The 15,407-nt window shown below is 39.3% G+C and overlaps 1 protein-coding gene across 1 annotated transcript in view; it reads right to left on the reverse strand.

Annotated features, from left to right (window-relative positions):
* The window catches only part of LOC122812307 (complement C3-like), a 2,177,376-nt gene that overhangs the window by 1,849,773 nt on the left and 312,196 nt on the right, over positions 1 to 15,407 (reverse strand). The gene's annotated exons all lie outside the window — the stretch shown is intronic.

Consider the following 15,407-nt stretch of genomic DNA (forward strand, 5'->3'; position numbering starts at 1 on the left):
AATAATGAAAGTCAGAGCAATCATTTGTAACACCAAATATAAAACACCATAAATTACAGAAACAAGAACTGTATTAAAGGCTAAATGATAGTAAACATGTATGAATATACTCACTGACAAAGAATCCTGTACATACAGTTGTATGAATAATGCATCAGAAGCAGAGACATCACACGGGAACTACTGCTATATGTAAGGTTCTGTATGAGCAGGTTTGGTTGCAGGGCCAAGGATATACATTTATTATATTAGACATCTAGTTCTTTTATTGTACAAGGACTAAGGCAGTGCCATAAGATAGTCCCGGTTGATAAGCTTACCTTACATCACCCGTTTTTCTTTTAGTTGATACTATTCATGGCATGTACTCTTAAATAAATAAATAACACTCTCACTATACCGCTTGGGGTCATTAATTCATTATGATGCAAACACTGTGGTATTCACATTTATTTATGTTCATTACACACAACCCCACTTAGCTTAGGCAGACTACAGTAATGCTTGCCAAAGATGCTGGAAATGATCCTATATGTTTCTGCTCAGGCCTTCTCATGGAATTATAAACATCTTCTTTTATACATTAACTTCTGCAAACCATCGTGCTGTCTGTATGCAGACTGCAGTTAATGCTACACTTCCACAACTGCTCTATCTTTTACCTCCACAGAAGTACTACCCTCTACAGCTAGCGTGTAACAAAAATGCCAATTTCGTGTCTTTTAAGGGAGTGAAAGATATACGTAAGGAGATAACTTATTTTATTTATTTTAAAATTATTACCGAAGGTAGAACACTGATCCATTATCTTACAGAAAAAAGCACATGTAACCTCAATTTCAAGGTGACTGAATCATTAATTTTATGGTGAGACCATTTTAAACTTTCTCATAAAAAGAACGCAAAACAAACAACACTAATGTGGGAAAAAAACAAACAAAAAATAAAATAAAACTGGACCAGAGCCAAAATAACGATAGTGACTTTAATGGCAAATAAATCCAAACCAATTTTAGTTTTGTGCTTGTTATGCAGTTCTTTTTATATAGGGCGTAGGATGTATGAGCATAAATGTACTGTAAGCATACAAGATGAAACGAATGCGTTGGGCAGGCATTACAAAGAGAACACATGATGTTAACTTCATGTTCTGTGTTTTAGATGAAGTTTTGAATGTGGACAGTAAATCTGATGCAGAAGAACAGCTGGGATGGAAAGAATATGCGTGGCAAGTGAAATTAAATAGTTGCCATCTACTGGGGTTAAATGATAGAAAGGATTTCACTGCCTTCCTTAAAAGGAAAGGGTTCCATCATTAACATCGCAGGTCATGTGTTTATGAAAAGGGGCATTTAAATGTTTTAAGTTTTGTTGTCACATTGTGCAGTCTGAAGACGTCCAGTGTGGACGAAAGCGCTTACTGTTTCATGTGGATTTATTTGCTATTAAAGTCATCATCGTTATTTTGGCTGTGGTCCAGTTTTATTTTATTTCTCATAAAAAGATTAATGCAAATATCAAAGTATCTACATTTCATACAGCGCACAAATTCATTGACACCTTTTTCAAAAACTGCTAATGCAACAAAACTGACTTTTCCCTAAAATAACTCATGGACTTAGAGAGACCAGGTATCCATGGATTACAAGTCACTTACAATTAGAGGTACAGAAGCAAGTCCAGTAGTGATCTGTCGTGAAAAGTGCTCATATCGGCCATGTTCACCTGTGTCAAAATGTCAAGTAAGTACTTAGTTTAGAAGTGTATGATAAAACGCAGCCTTCCTGTGGAATAGACTTAAATGCATACTGTCAGTCAAAAACATAATGGACTCAAATACATGGGTTAGTGAGTAATCCGTATCTGTCCATTTACACGTCTTGCGTCAACCAAAGACATGGGAGCAAGTTTTATTTTTTAAAGTTGCTTTCTCAATTAACTGTCCGACCTTCAACAAAACCTCAACCCACTCGCCCTACTCTTAATCACATCCATACAATCCACTCATAAAATTATATTTTGTGTCTTTAGTTACAAAATCTCTTTTCTACTTCTAAATGAGGGTCTGACCTTAATGACTTGTGTACAGCTTTATTTAGAAAGACTAATCCTCAAATCATTAAACTAGCATGTTTGCTTAAATTAAAAGCACTGGAAAGATGAGCCGTAAACATAAGGCATATAGTTACATTCTTTTGTCTTCATTTTTGATGTTATGGGGAATGCATTCTGTTTCCATTTTCTATATTTGATTCTTTGTTGCAATTTTTGTAAATACTACTGGCTCAGTACCATGCACTGTGAATTTCTTTTCAGTGGCTTCTTTAAGTTGATGTTTCATTTCCTGAGGGCTCTGCGGTCATGTGATTGAACACAAAAGCTTTAGAATGAGTGTATACTTCCAGCATTGTTATCTGATGAAGTTTATTTATTTATTTATTTATTTTACATTTGTTTACCGGGATAGTCTGACTGGATACATGTCCATTTTCAGCGGAGGCCCGGGGAGAAAAGCTCCAGAAGTTCATGTATTTTATGAATGAAAGCGCTTACCTTTCATTGTTTTTAAACACGTTTTTATTTTAAAAGGCTTCTGGATTAAAGTTCTTGTGGATTTTGTCTACAGCAGTTTGTTTCTTTGGGCCTTCCTTTTGTGTTTCACTTTCACCTGTATTTCTTCAGGTTGTTTTTTATCCCAGAGGCCCTCCCTGCTCTGGAACAGGCTCCCCATTCATATAAAGCAAAGTTCCTCCCTAACCCAATTCAAGTGTAACTTGGACAATTGTCTGAGGAAAAGGAAATTCATCCCTGGTTTAACACCTATTTCATTAATGGACACAGGCAGCCTGTAAATGGTTTATCTGCCAGGCCCAATCTTTAGAATTTTTCATTTTCCAAGCCCCTGTTAGATGTATCAAGGGCACCAGAAATTGTCAGAGATGTGGGGTGCATGGCTAAGAGTAAAAAGGCTGTTGTGGACATTAGACGTGTGCACATCTATAAACCTAAACTCAGAATATGTGCAAAAATTATAAACATTTGCATTCTAGTTTTTCCTGTTATATAAAGTCATTTGTTTGGGATTATGTGCATATTTTATCCTGATGATGAATAATGGCAGATCTGGGCATGTCTTAGGTGCTGTTTAAGATATGCTTCAAAAGTCTGCAGGTGTTCCGTTTGCCTGGAGGTGGAAGGAGAGAGCTCCAACCTTTGTTGGCATATGTGAGTATAGACCATCTGCTGATATTTAGAGATTTACTTATGGTAAGTAGAGATTTGTCATGTGAGCATAGATTTCTGACCGGGTTAAAATACTGGATCATAGTTCTGAGGGTTGGAAATTTTGTCTAGGTTGTATGTTAAATTGCAGACTACTAGAAGCTGGAATTGATAAAGGATGTGGTATAGTTCATTCTAATTTAGTAGTCACAGGGCTTAGCAATGGTGGATGCAGTAAAATAAATTTGTGGCAAATTTTGCAAGTTTTTTACAACATTGTTTGGGTTTTGTTCTCTGGAATGGTGTCAGGTTTGTGAAGATCTGAAAGGTGAATAGTAGTGTGAGGAATAATTACGTTTCTGCATTTGATTCTCTGACTTTATCAGTGAGGAAATGTTTAGCTCTGTACAACAGGCCAAGCTTTTGGTGTGTCTATTATTTGGATATGGTGAAAATGTGTAATTTCATCATCTATTGTGACTCCAAGAAATTTATTGTAATGGTCCAGTTTTTATCTTAATGTTGTTAGATGAGGTGATATAAACTGGTCTTTACTGTGAGAGTGTGAATTAGTAGTGAAAAGGAGCAGCTTAGTGTTTTGGGCATCCATAGTATTTGTGAATGGTTTGGCCAAAATTCAATGGAGGTGAAGGACTTTTAGGTGAGTTCTTGTAATCTGTGCAGGGTGGGGTGGAGAAAATCAATATAGAAACATTAGTATATTGAATCAGATTTGTGTGTTTGGCTGCTGATTGTAGATCATTTAGGAAATGTTGGGCAGGAGTGGTCCTACTTTGGACACCTGTGGTACCCCAGCTGCGGTACCTAAAGGAGGAGTATAGTCATTTTACCACATGACAGCTTGATATCTGTCTGATAAATAGCTTTCAAACTTGGTGACAGACATTAGAGAGAGGCTTAGAGAGGACATCTTTTGTAACAGTAGATGACAGGAGACAGTAAACAATGCTTTTGACAAGTCAAGAAATAATGAAGAGGTTACATTGCCGGAACCTGTGCAGTACAATGTAATAGGGTTGTGGTGTTACTATGGTTGTGGTAAAAGCAATGCTGTGCTGTGGAAGGAGGTTATTAGTGACCATGTCAGTAGTTGTGCTGTAGAAAGGAGGTTATTAGTGACCCTGTCAGTAGTTGTGCTGTGGAAAGGAGGTTATTAGTGACCGTGTCAGTAGGTGTGCTGTGGAAAGGAGGTTATTAGTGACTGTGTCAGTAGCTGTGCTGTGGAAAGGAGCTTATTAGTGACCATGTCAGTAGTTGTGCTGTAGAAAGGAGGTTATTAGTGACCATGTCAGTAGTTGTGCTGTGGAAAGGAGGTTATTAGTGACCGTGTCAGTAGGTGTGCTATGGAAAAGAGGTTATTAGTGACTGTGTCAGTAGCTGTGCTGTGGAAAGGAGGTTATTAGTGACCGTGTCAGTAGTTGTTCTGCAAAAAGAAGGTTATTAGTGACCGTGGCAGTAGTTGTGCTGTGGAAAGGAGGTTATTAGTGACCGTGTCAGTAGGTGTGCTGTGGAAAGGAGGTTATTAGTGACTGTGTCAGTAGCTGTGCTGCGGAAAGGAGCTTATTAGTGACCATGTCAGTAGTTGTGCTGTAGAAAGGAGGTTATTAGTGACCATGTCAGTAGTTGTGCTGTGGAAAGGAGGTTATTAGTGACCGTGTCAGTAGGTGTGCTATGGAAAGGAGGTTATTAGTGACTGTGTCAGTAGCTGTGCTGTGGAAAGGAGGTTATTAGTGACCGTGTCAGTAGTTGTTCTGCAAAAAGAAGGTTATTAGTGACCGTGTCAGTAGTTGTGCTGTGGAAAGGAGGTTATTAGTGACCGTGGCAGTAGTTGTGCTTTAGAAAGGAGGTTATTAGTGACTGTGTCAGTAGTTGTGCTGTGGAAAGGAGGTTATTAGTGACCGTGGCAGTAGTTGTGCTTTAGAAAGGAGGTTATTAGTGACCATGTCAGCAGCTGTGCTGTCAAAAGGAGGTTATTATTATATTATAATAATATTAAAGGATAACATTATTATCCTTTACTAACACCATAAACCATAATCGCAACAATAATTATATATCCTCAGCCCTCTTCTTGGATCTTTCCAAGGCATTCGATATGGTTGATCACCAACTTTTAATCCACACCCTGCAAACATTCTGTCTAGATACTGGAGCCCTCCAATGGTTTCAATCCTACCTGAATGGTCGACAGCAGGCTGTCCTCTGGCAGAACAAACTCTCTAACCTTCTACCTAACACCCTTGGAGTACCACAAGGCTCTATACTAGGGCCCTTGCTGTTCTCCATCTTCATTAACGACCTTTATACTGTCATCCCAAAAGTCAGCTGAATCCAATATGCTGATGACTCTACTCTGATTTGCTCGGCCACATCTCCAGTAGAGTTATGGTCAGCTACCCAGACCACCTTTAATACAATAAAAAACTGGCTTTCTGAACATCGTCTGATCCTAAATCCCAAAAAAACTAAAATGCTGTTATTTTCACCAACACGTAGGTCTACCACTTTCACCTTTACCATAATATCAAATGATGGCACAATAATCTCCCCTGACCCCTCTTCAAAACTATTAGGTGTCATCATAGATAATAATCTAAAATTTGACCTACATGTTAACCAAACTATCAAAACCATCAATAAAAAACTAGGGTCACTTTACAGAATAAAAGCCTTCCTAACCCCTCCAGCTAAAATTGCCATAGCTCGCTCTCGTCTTCTTTCAACCCTTCTGTATGCATCCCCGCTACTCTCGAATTTAAACAAGACTGTCCTTAACAAACTCTCAATTTGCTACAACCATATTGCCAGGTTTGCCACTGGGCTACCATTTAGGACACATCATTGCATCAATCTAAATCAGCTTGGGTGGCTTGAACTACCCAGCCTAATCCAGTATAACCAACTGATTATGGCCTATAAAATCCTCTATAATCCGAACAATACTCCAACACTTAAAAATATTATCACCCTCTATAACAATCCTAGACCGCTTCGATCCTCTAACAAACTACTAATTCAGACTAGCAAAATTAATAACACAGCCGGAGACTCTCTCTTTGCAAACTCTGTAAGTAGATCCTGGAACTCTCTTCCAGCTGATATTACCTTACTTTCCACCTTAGGTCAATTTAAAACTAGACTCAAACAACATTTGTCACTTAACTGGCTATGTCATTGTATCAAGCCTGGCTAACTCTCTCTAGAATGTATAAAAATCTGTTAACCAGTTTACTGTATAATTTAATTTAGTCCTGACTTACACTCAGGATTAACTCTAACCCGTGGAACTTGTTTAACTTACTTACTTATGCAATCTCTGTAAATAGTCTGTTTGTAATATGTAATGCTGGTATTATGTAATGCTGTATCTGCTTACCCTTGGAGCTTCTCTACCTGGTACTCTGTTGAAAATGGACATGCATCCAGTCGGACTATCCCGGTCAACAAATGTAAAATAAAATAAAAATAAATAAAATAAATTATTAGTGACCATGTCAGCAGTTGTGTTGTACAAAGGAGGTTATTAGTAACCATGTCAGTAGTTGTGCTGTGGAAAGGAAGTTATTACTGACAGTAGCTGTGCTGTGGAAAGGAGGTTATTAGTGTCAGTGTCAGTAGTTGTGCTGTAGAAAGGAGGTTATTAGTGACCATGTCAGTAGTTGTTCTGTGGAAAGGAGGTTATTAGTGACCGTGTCAGCAACTGTGCTGCAGAAAGGAAGTTATTAGTGACCATGTCAGTAGCTGTGCTGCAGAAAGGAGGTTATTAGTAACAGTGTCAGTAGTTGTGTTGCGGAAAGGAGGTTATTAGTGACCATGTCGGTAGTTGTGCTGTAGAAAGGAGGTTATTAGTGACGGTGTCAGTAGTTGTGCTGTAGACAGGAGGTTATTAGTGACCGTGTCAGTAGTTGTGCTGTGGAAAGGTGGTTATTAGTGACCGTGTCAGTAGGTGTGCTGTGGAAAGGAGGCTACTAGTGACTGTGTCAGGAGCTGTGCTGTGGAAAGGAGGTTATTAGTGACGGTGTCAGTAGTTGTGCTGTAGAAAGGAGGTTATTAGTGACCATGTCAGTAGTTGTGCTGTGGAAAGGTGGTTATTAGTGACCGTGTCAGTAGGTGTGCTGTGGAAAGGAGGTTACTAGTGACTGTGTCAGGAGCTGTGCTGTGGAAAGGAGGTTATTAGTGACCATATCAGTAGTTGTGCCTGTGGAAAGGAGGTTATTAGTGACCGTGTCAGTAGTTGTGCTGTGGAAAGGAGGTTATTAGTGACCATGTCAGCAGTTGTGCTATCAAAAGGAGGTTATTAGTGACTGTGTCAGTAGTTGTGTTGTACAAAGGAGGTTATTAGTGACCATGTCAGTAGTTGTGCTGTGGAAAGGAGGTTATTAGTGACCGTGTCAGTAGTTGTGTTGTGGAAAGGAGGTTATTAGTGACCATGTCAGTAGTTGTGCTGTAGAAAGGAGGTTATTAGTCACCGTGTCAGTAGTTGTGCTGTAGAAAGGAGGTTTTTAGTGACTGTGTCTGTAGTTGTGCTGTGGAAATGAGGTTATTAGTGACCGTGTCAGTAGTTGTGCTATAGAAAGGAGGTTATTAGTGACCGTGTCAGTAGTTGTGTTGTGGAAAGGAGGTTATTAATGACAGTGTCAGTAGCTGTTCTGTGGAAAGGAGGTTATTAGTGACCATGCCAGCAGTTGTTCAGTGGAAAGGAGGTTATTAGTGACTGTGTCAGTAGTTGTGCTGTGGAATGGAGGTTGTTAGTGACAGTTTCAGTAGGTGTGCTGTAGAAAGGAGGTTATTAGTGACCATGTCAGTAGTTGTGCTGTGGAGAGGAGGTTATTAGTGACTACGTCAGTAGCTGTGCTGTAGAAAGGGGGTTATTAGTGACTGTGTCAGTAGTTGTGTGGTAGAAAGAAGGTTATTAGTGACAGTGTCAGTAGCTGTTCTGTAGAAAGGAGGTTATTAGTGACCGTATCAGTAGCTGTGCTGTAGGAAGGAGGTTATTAGTGACTGTGTCAGTAGCTGTGCTGTGGAAAGGAGGTTATTAGTGACATTAAGGCCATTAATTGAATGCACATGCATTTTTTAAGGAGTTTTGATATGGCGGGTAATATAGTGATTGGCCTGAAATGAGCATAGTGGTTAGATGAGCCTCTTTGTGAAGAGGTACTATATATGTATTTTTTAATGTAGTGGGTACTGACATACATTAATGGGTCTATATTGTAGGATGGTTATGGGCCAGATAAAGCCCTCTACAGCTATTTTAAGATACCCTGGTGGAAGACTGTCAGTGGTCAAGGTTGTGTTTTTAAGTTTGAGGAAAACAGTTTTTTACTGATAGGGTAGATACAGGTTTTGGAGAGAAATAGTCTGAGTCAAAGCTGGATTATAGCAAAGGTTTTGAATTGCACACAGTGATAGTTTTTAGTATTGAGCTGATGGGCTGTATAAAGTTATTGTTAAATTTGTCAGCCATTTCTGCTGGGGGATCTTCATGTGATGGGATTGGTTGTGATTTGTGACTTGGGTTTAGTAAGTTTGTGCTGGATGCCCAAAAGAGTTTTGGGTTGTTTTGGTGAGTTTCCTGCAATTTATAGTAGTGAATTCTTTGTACAGTCTTATGCTACATTTGGTTGCATTTGTAAGGTGGCTGAAGTATTGTAAATGGTCATGATTTTTGAGTTTGACATGATTTCCAGGCTTTGTCGATTAGTCTCATTAGTTGTTTAGTTTTGCATGACAGACAGGGAGCAGTGTCAATTTTAAATAATTTCTATCTTAGGATCACAGTTCATTTAATATGGCAAGGAATTTCTATTAAATTCAAGTGCTGCTTCTGCCCAGATCTGATGCTGTCCATCTCGTTATTCATCATGAATTGGTCTTGGATCTAACCTGGGATCCGAACCAGCAACTAATGGACAGATCCAGAGCTCAAACTCCTCTGCTTGCCACAATCCCCCACTGACCTTTAACCCTCAGATCTGGTTTGCCGTGGAAACACTGAGGACATGATTCTGGATGCTCCAGCTCTTTTAACAGATCAGGGATTTTGTTTCGGGATCTCCTTTCCCTCTTTCGGTTACTTTTAGTCCCCTTTGAAGTACGTTTCGGGTCGTGGATTCTCTCTTAACTCCCTTCCTTATTCTTTTCAAGCTGTTTTGATCTGTTGGGTTCTTGGCCATTTCCACCAGGGGTCCCTTTCCCCCTTAGTTAGTTACCTAATTAAAAAAAAAAGTAGTTTTTTGAGTGTTAGCTCTCTATCCCACCCTTTGTTCAGTTCAGTTAGCTTGTGTGTGGTGCTTTCTCTGTGTCGGTGTGCATGTGTGCTTCATTGGGACATGTCTGACAAGTCTTCTGGCTTTAAGAAATGCTCCTCATGTTGTTGGAAGATGCTTTATTCCGATTTGCATGAGGAGGGTGTTTATTGCTTAGGAGAGCCTCACCTGGAAGTTGAGTGCAACATTTATGATGCATTCAACCTCAGGGCTCTCATGGAGCACAAAAACACACTTCTCCTAAAAGAGTTAGCTCAGGGAGGTCCACTGACTTCAGAATCTCCATCTAAGGTTTCCCAGAACCCTAAAAAGAGACCTCTCCCTTCCTCCAAGGGGTCTCCTTCAGTATCCAAAAAGCTGAGGCTCTTGGATTACAGGTCCCCAGATCTGAGTACAGCCTGTATGACTTCAGATCTGGGCTCTTCTGCTCCCAGAGCCTCAGATCAGTCTCTTGGATCCAAGGCCTCGGCACCTCAGAGGCCTTCAGATCTGACTCAGCACAAGCATTCTCCAGATCCGACCTATTTGTTGTATCTGTCCTGTGTGCTGACTAAGGCATCAGATCCTACCAGGTCTTTAGATCTGACTGTTCTGTCAAATCCGATAGTCATTGACAGTTCCCCTTCCAGATGTAAGACATCAGATCTAATGCATCAGATTTGGTCCCCCTCCTGGTATTGTAGGTCATTGGCAAGATCTCCAGCTAGGTCCAGTCATTCCTTTGCATTGTCTAGGTCTTCCAGAGGTTTGTTACCCACAGATATGGATTGGATGATGAGGAGTTTCCTCAAGGCCCAAATTGAGTTGGGCTTCTTGCCGTTCCCCAGCTCAGATGCCTAGGGGACATTCTCTGTCCATGCAACTTCACTCTCCTCTTCTGACCCAGCTGGGTTTTGAATGCCAAGATCAGAGCATTCCTTGTGAGAGGCCAATGGCGTCCAGTATTCAGGGTTCCTGGTGGGCTCTGTTCTGCTGCCCTCGGAACATGCTGCACCTTGGCCCCATGAGGTCGGTGTCAGCTCCCTGGGGGTGGGTTCATGCCTGGAACTTTCAAACATCTCCCTTCCCTTATGAGCTTTGGTGCTGGACAGCTTGGGACCGATATAACCTGGGGGCTTCTGTGCTGCGTCAGGGACCCTTCTCCCTTCCCAGGTGGCTGTGGCCATGGGAGAGGAAAGGGGAGTCTTTTTCAATCTGTCGGCCTACTCGGTGGTAGAGAAGACCTCATCTAGCTTGGCAGTCACCTCTACTTCATCTCTACATCCTCCGCAGCCCCTCATTGAAATAGCGTTCAGTACTATGGAAAATATATGCAATTTCTCCGTAGCATGCACACTGCTAAAGAGAAAATAGGCTTTCCCCACACCTTCTACCTAGTACTTTAAATAATCTGTTTTTTATTGTCATTTAACTGCTTGAAATAGGCTTACATACACTTTATACCTCCTTATTCTGGAAAGAATCACTGCCCAATTTGTACTAATGATGAACTAAAAAGAAACATAAATAAATAAATAAAATGTTCTTAGAATTCTCTACTCTAATCTCTTACAGATAATTCCTCTATACTTTTGCTTGTGATCTTCCTAAACACTTTCTTGTGAACAGAATCTAAGTCTGCATTGAGGAGTTCTGTTTTTTATTCACTTTGATTAATATCAAACATTGGTTCATTACCTTATAGACTGACGAACGCCATTCTTCACATATTGTTTTTCTTGTTATATACAACTGTGGTGATGGGGAATGATATACTTTCACAAGTATTGCTGAATTAACATTGTTGCAAGCCTCCATCCTTCCCATGATCCTCTGTAGCCTATAAGATGTTCCTGTAAGAGGAAGTGCTATTTTTCATTTTTCTTCTTTGCGAGCTTGGTCCCTTAACATCTCTCTGATAGTGTGCACACTAACACCAAAATTGCACAAAGCACAGAAACCAATACAAAACACCATGGCACACTGGACAGTGGACCCACAAATGATCTCCAAAAACGTAGAATGGCAAGGTATAAGCAGTTTAATACACTTCACGAAACAAACTTCCACTGTTACAAAATTCCCGTTAAGTGCTTTCACCCAGTCCAAATACCAGGCTTCATCAGAACTGTGAACATCATTTTCAAACTGCTTAAAATAGCAATTAACAAGTTATATGACTACCCCCTCCAACCAATGAAATGATAACAATTTAAAAACACACTATGCTTACATGATTCTTAATATATAAATATTCTACAAAATATCAACAGCTGTTAAAACCATACCCTGGTTAATTTTGGCAAAACAATTTATAATCTAGCAGCCCTTAATTTTAAAATGCTGATAGTATTAATATTATCATTCAGCCCTGGGGCTCTCCCTGCATCCAATCTCAGTTGCCAAAGCAATTCCTTATATTCAAGTCTTGATTCCCAACTACCACCTCGAGGATCGACTAAAACCTGTTCCAAGACAAAAACTTCATATCTATTTCCTTACAGATTTGTAAAAGGCATTAGTATCCTTACCCTTATTTATGTCATACATGTGTTCATATACTCTCCTCTTCAATTGCCTTTCCATTTTCCCTATATAAAAACTCATACAGGACATGCAAAGTCCCATATAAACTACACCGCTCATCCCACAATTAAAATATTTAGATGTTTGAATTTTGAATTTCCTGGAAGGAATGTATACTGACCCTTGATTGATCATATAACAACATTGGTGACAGGCTCTGCATTTGTAAGTACCTATCTTTGCTCTATCTCATGTTTCCTGGGTATCAGATCCTCTTTCAACTAATTCCTTAAGGTTCTTGTCCCTTCTCCTAGCAAAATGGGGATGTGTGGGGAGAAAACTGGAAATTTCCTCATTCACTTTTAATATAGACCAATACTTCATAACTATTTTTCTACTTCAGTTGACGTAGTAGAAAAAGTATGTATAAAGGCACCTTTCAATTTAGGTGCCTCCAGGGTACACTTGGTGTAATCAGTCATTCCAATACCCAATATAGGGAAAAATTTTGAATCCCTGTTATCAACAACTTCCTTAACTACACTGTCAATAAGTTTTGGGGGATAACCCCTTTCTAGAAAAAGTGAAGTAATAAACTTCACCTCCTCTACAAATTGGTCCATCAAACTCGTCATCCTCGAGGCTCTGATCATTTGGCCCTTCACAATCCCCTTTTTTTGATAAAAAGGGTGTCCACTATCAAAGTGCAAGTATGCATTCGAGAATGTCTTTTTTCTAAACACCTTCGACTGAAAACATCCATTGTTGTAATCCTTGTATAACGTAACATCCAAATAATTTAAACTACACTCATTTACACTAGAAGTAAAGGCCAAAAAATCGGTGGATTCATTAATATAGCAAAGAAATTCCTCCAATTTCTCTTCGGAGCCCTTCCATAATAAACAGATGTCATCTAAAAATCTAGTATAATAAATGATATATCTAGCACAATCACTTTGTAAAATAAAGTTTTGCTCCCAAAAATATAATACACAATTGGCATATAAAGGGGCGCAAGGTGCCCCCATAACAACTCCCTTCTTTTGGTGATAAAATTCACCGTTAAAATACATGAAGTTGTTCTTAACGACCATTTCAGTAAATTCAGTAATTAAATTGATAGTATTACCATCCAGTCCTGATTCCATATCAAGCACCTCAGCAAACCATCCAAGACCTGTATCATGAGGGATACTTGGAAAAAGTTCTACCACATCTATAGTAACCATCGGAATATCCTCCTCAAATGTATCCTTATTCATTTCTTTCAATAATTCCCATGAATCCTTATTAATATCTGGTATTGATGCAACAAATTCTTTTACTTTCAAGTCCACAAAGGTGGCCAAGGGATCTGTTATACCCCCACCACCTGAAACTATGGGTCTAAACTTAATATTGCTAATCCCCTTATGTGTCTTTGGAATCCCAAAAATAATCGGGATCCTAGGTTGATCAATGTATAAGAAATTATATAATTTCTCATCAATACTCCCTTGCAACAAGTGGTCCAGTAAATAATATTTAATTTTGGCATAAAGTATATTTATCTCATTCCGAGAAACCAAGGAGTAGTGTTCAGTCTCTTGTAAGATGTTATACATATATGTGTCTTAATCCACAACATACATCAAGACCACCCCACCCCCTTGTCAGGTTTCATAACCCTACACTTTTGTTCATTTAACGTTCTCAATATGTGTTCATCATCTTCAGAAACAATTATGACTCAGACCATACTTGAAGTTCAGTTGCCTAATTTCTTTTTCTGTCAGCTCCTCAATCATCTTCAAAAATGGATGGATAGGGGGATTATATAAACTCCTCCTAGAAAAGTCATGCTGTGTATATTCTTGCCCTTTAAATAAAATACTTAAATTTAATTGCCTAATAAATAGTTTTAGGTCAGTAATGGTATTGGCCAACAACCCAGGATGGGAAGGAACAAAATGGAACCCTTTAGAGAATAGTTCAAAGTATTCATCGGTCAAACAAATATCAGTAAAGTTGTAAATGGTAGAGTTCCCTTTTTTAAAAATTCTGTTCTCCTGAAAATGTCCTTCTCTGTTTTGATGCACCGTGCCATCATCAGCAAATACAGTTGTCAAATCGTTTAATTCTGGGGGAAATTCCACCCCTTCCCCCTGTATCCCCCCCCCCATCTGATATTGAAAATCCTGAACTGAATGCATTCTTTCTTTTTCGGCCAATCTTTCACTTCTCCTAAGGACTGGTTGTCCCCCCGGAGGTCCTGCAAACTGCTGGTTAATATTATGGCCGTCTTCTATCCTACTAGTAAAAACATTGTTCACTTTGGAGGAGGGACGAGGCACTTTGGTTAAAGGATAAGCTCTCCCTTCTTTGTATTCCAGTAAATCCCTCTCAAGTTTCCTTAATTTTCTGGTAATAATTTTTTTGCAGTGGTTGTCAACTTCCCTAAAAACATTCTCATATTTCAACCTCTCTCTACCAAACATATTATCACTTGTAATTTTATGATGCACAAAATTCAATTCATTCAACAGGCCCTAACTTTGAGCCTCGTATTCACGTATCATTAAGTTCATCACTTCAGTACTGGTCCTATTAAATGCTTCACACAGCTGTTGATACCAAACACTATCCTGTTTAACATTATTGGGAAACTTAAATACCCGGTGTCCTTTTGGGACTCTATTGACTTGAACACATTCTTTTAAATAGTCAATCTCCAACTGATTAGTTTTAAAAGCATGACGTTTTTCACTAAAAACACCAAAATGATCATCAAAATTAACAGTGTTGCGATTAAATGTACCTTCATTAAAACTGAAACGCTTGGTAGTCCATGTTTCAAAATTAAAATTATTCATATTATCAGCCCCAAAACGTTCCTGCAAGTTCTTATTGTTATTATTGTTCTCCATTCCTTGTTGTAATTGTACATGCTTTTTGTTCACATTGAAACCGCTTGTACGAACCTCACTCTCCACTACGACCCAAGAAGACGTCGTCGCACGACCATTACGTGCTTTTTGGGCATCAGGAAGCTGCTGTTGATTCCCTGGTAAACCTGGTGATGTCTCAGGTACGCGTTCTCATAAGTTCTCAGTTAACTGAGTTAATAACAATATGTTGTGTCTTTCAGCTTTTCCCATTTAGGGGTCACCACAGCAGAACTCTGGTTCGCTAATGATTGGCAATAGATTTTTACGTACCGAGTTGCTAGCCCTGATGCACAACCTTCAACGAAGGTACGCCCATTCATGCATGTCTCCCCACAGAAGATGCTCTAGCTGAGAATCGAATGGGACAATGTCTTACTGTGAGGCGACAATGCTAATGCAGTACCACCCCCGCAGCTTCACTAAATTCACCCCTGGTAACCAGAGAATTGTCCACAAA

This window comes from Protopterus annectens, chromosome 9.part0 (genome assembly GCF_019279795.1).
Source record: "Protopterus annectens isolate FY-2018-M chromosome 9.part0, PAN1.0, whole genome shotgun sequence".
Taxonomy (NCBI): domain Eukaryota; kingdom Metazoa; phylum Chordata; order Ceratodontiformes; family Protopteridae; genus Protopterus; species Protopterus annectens.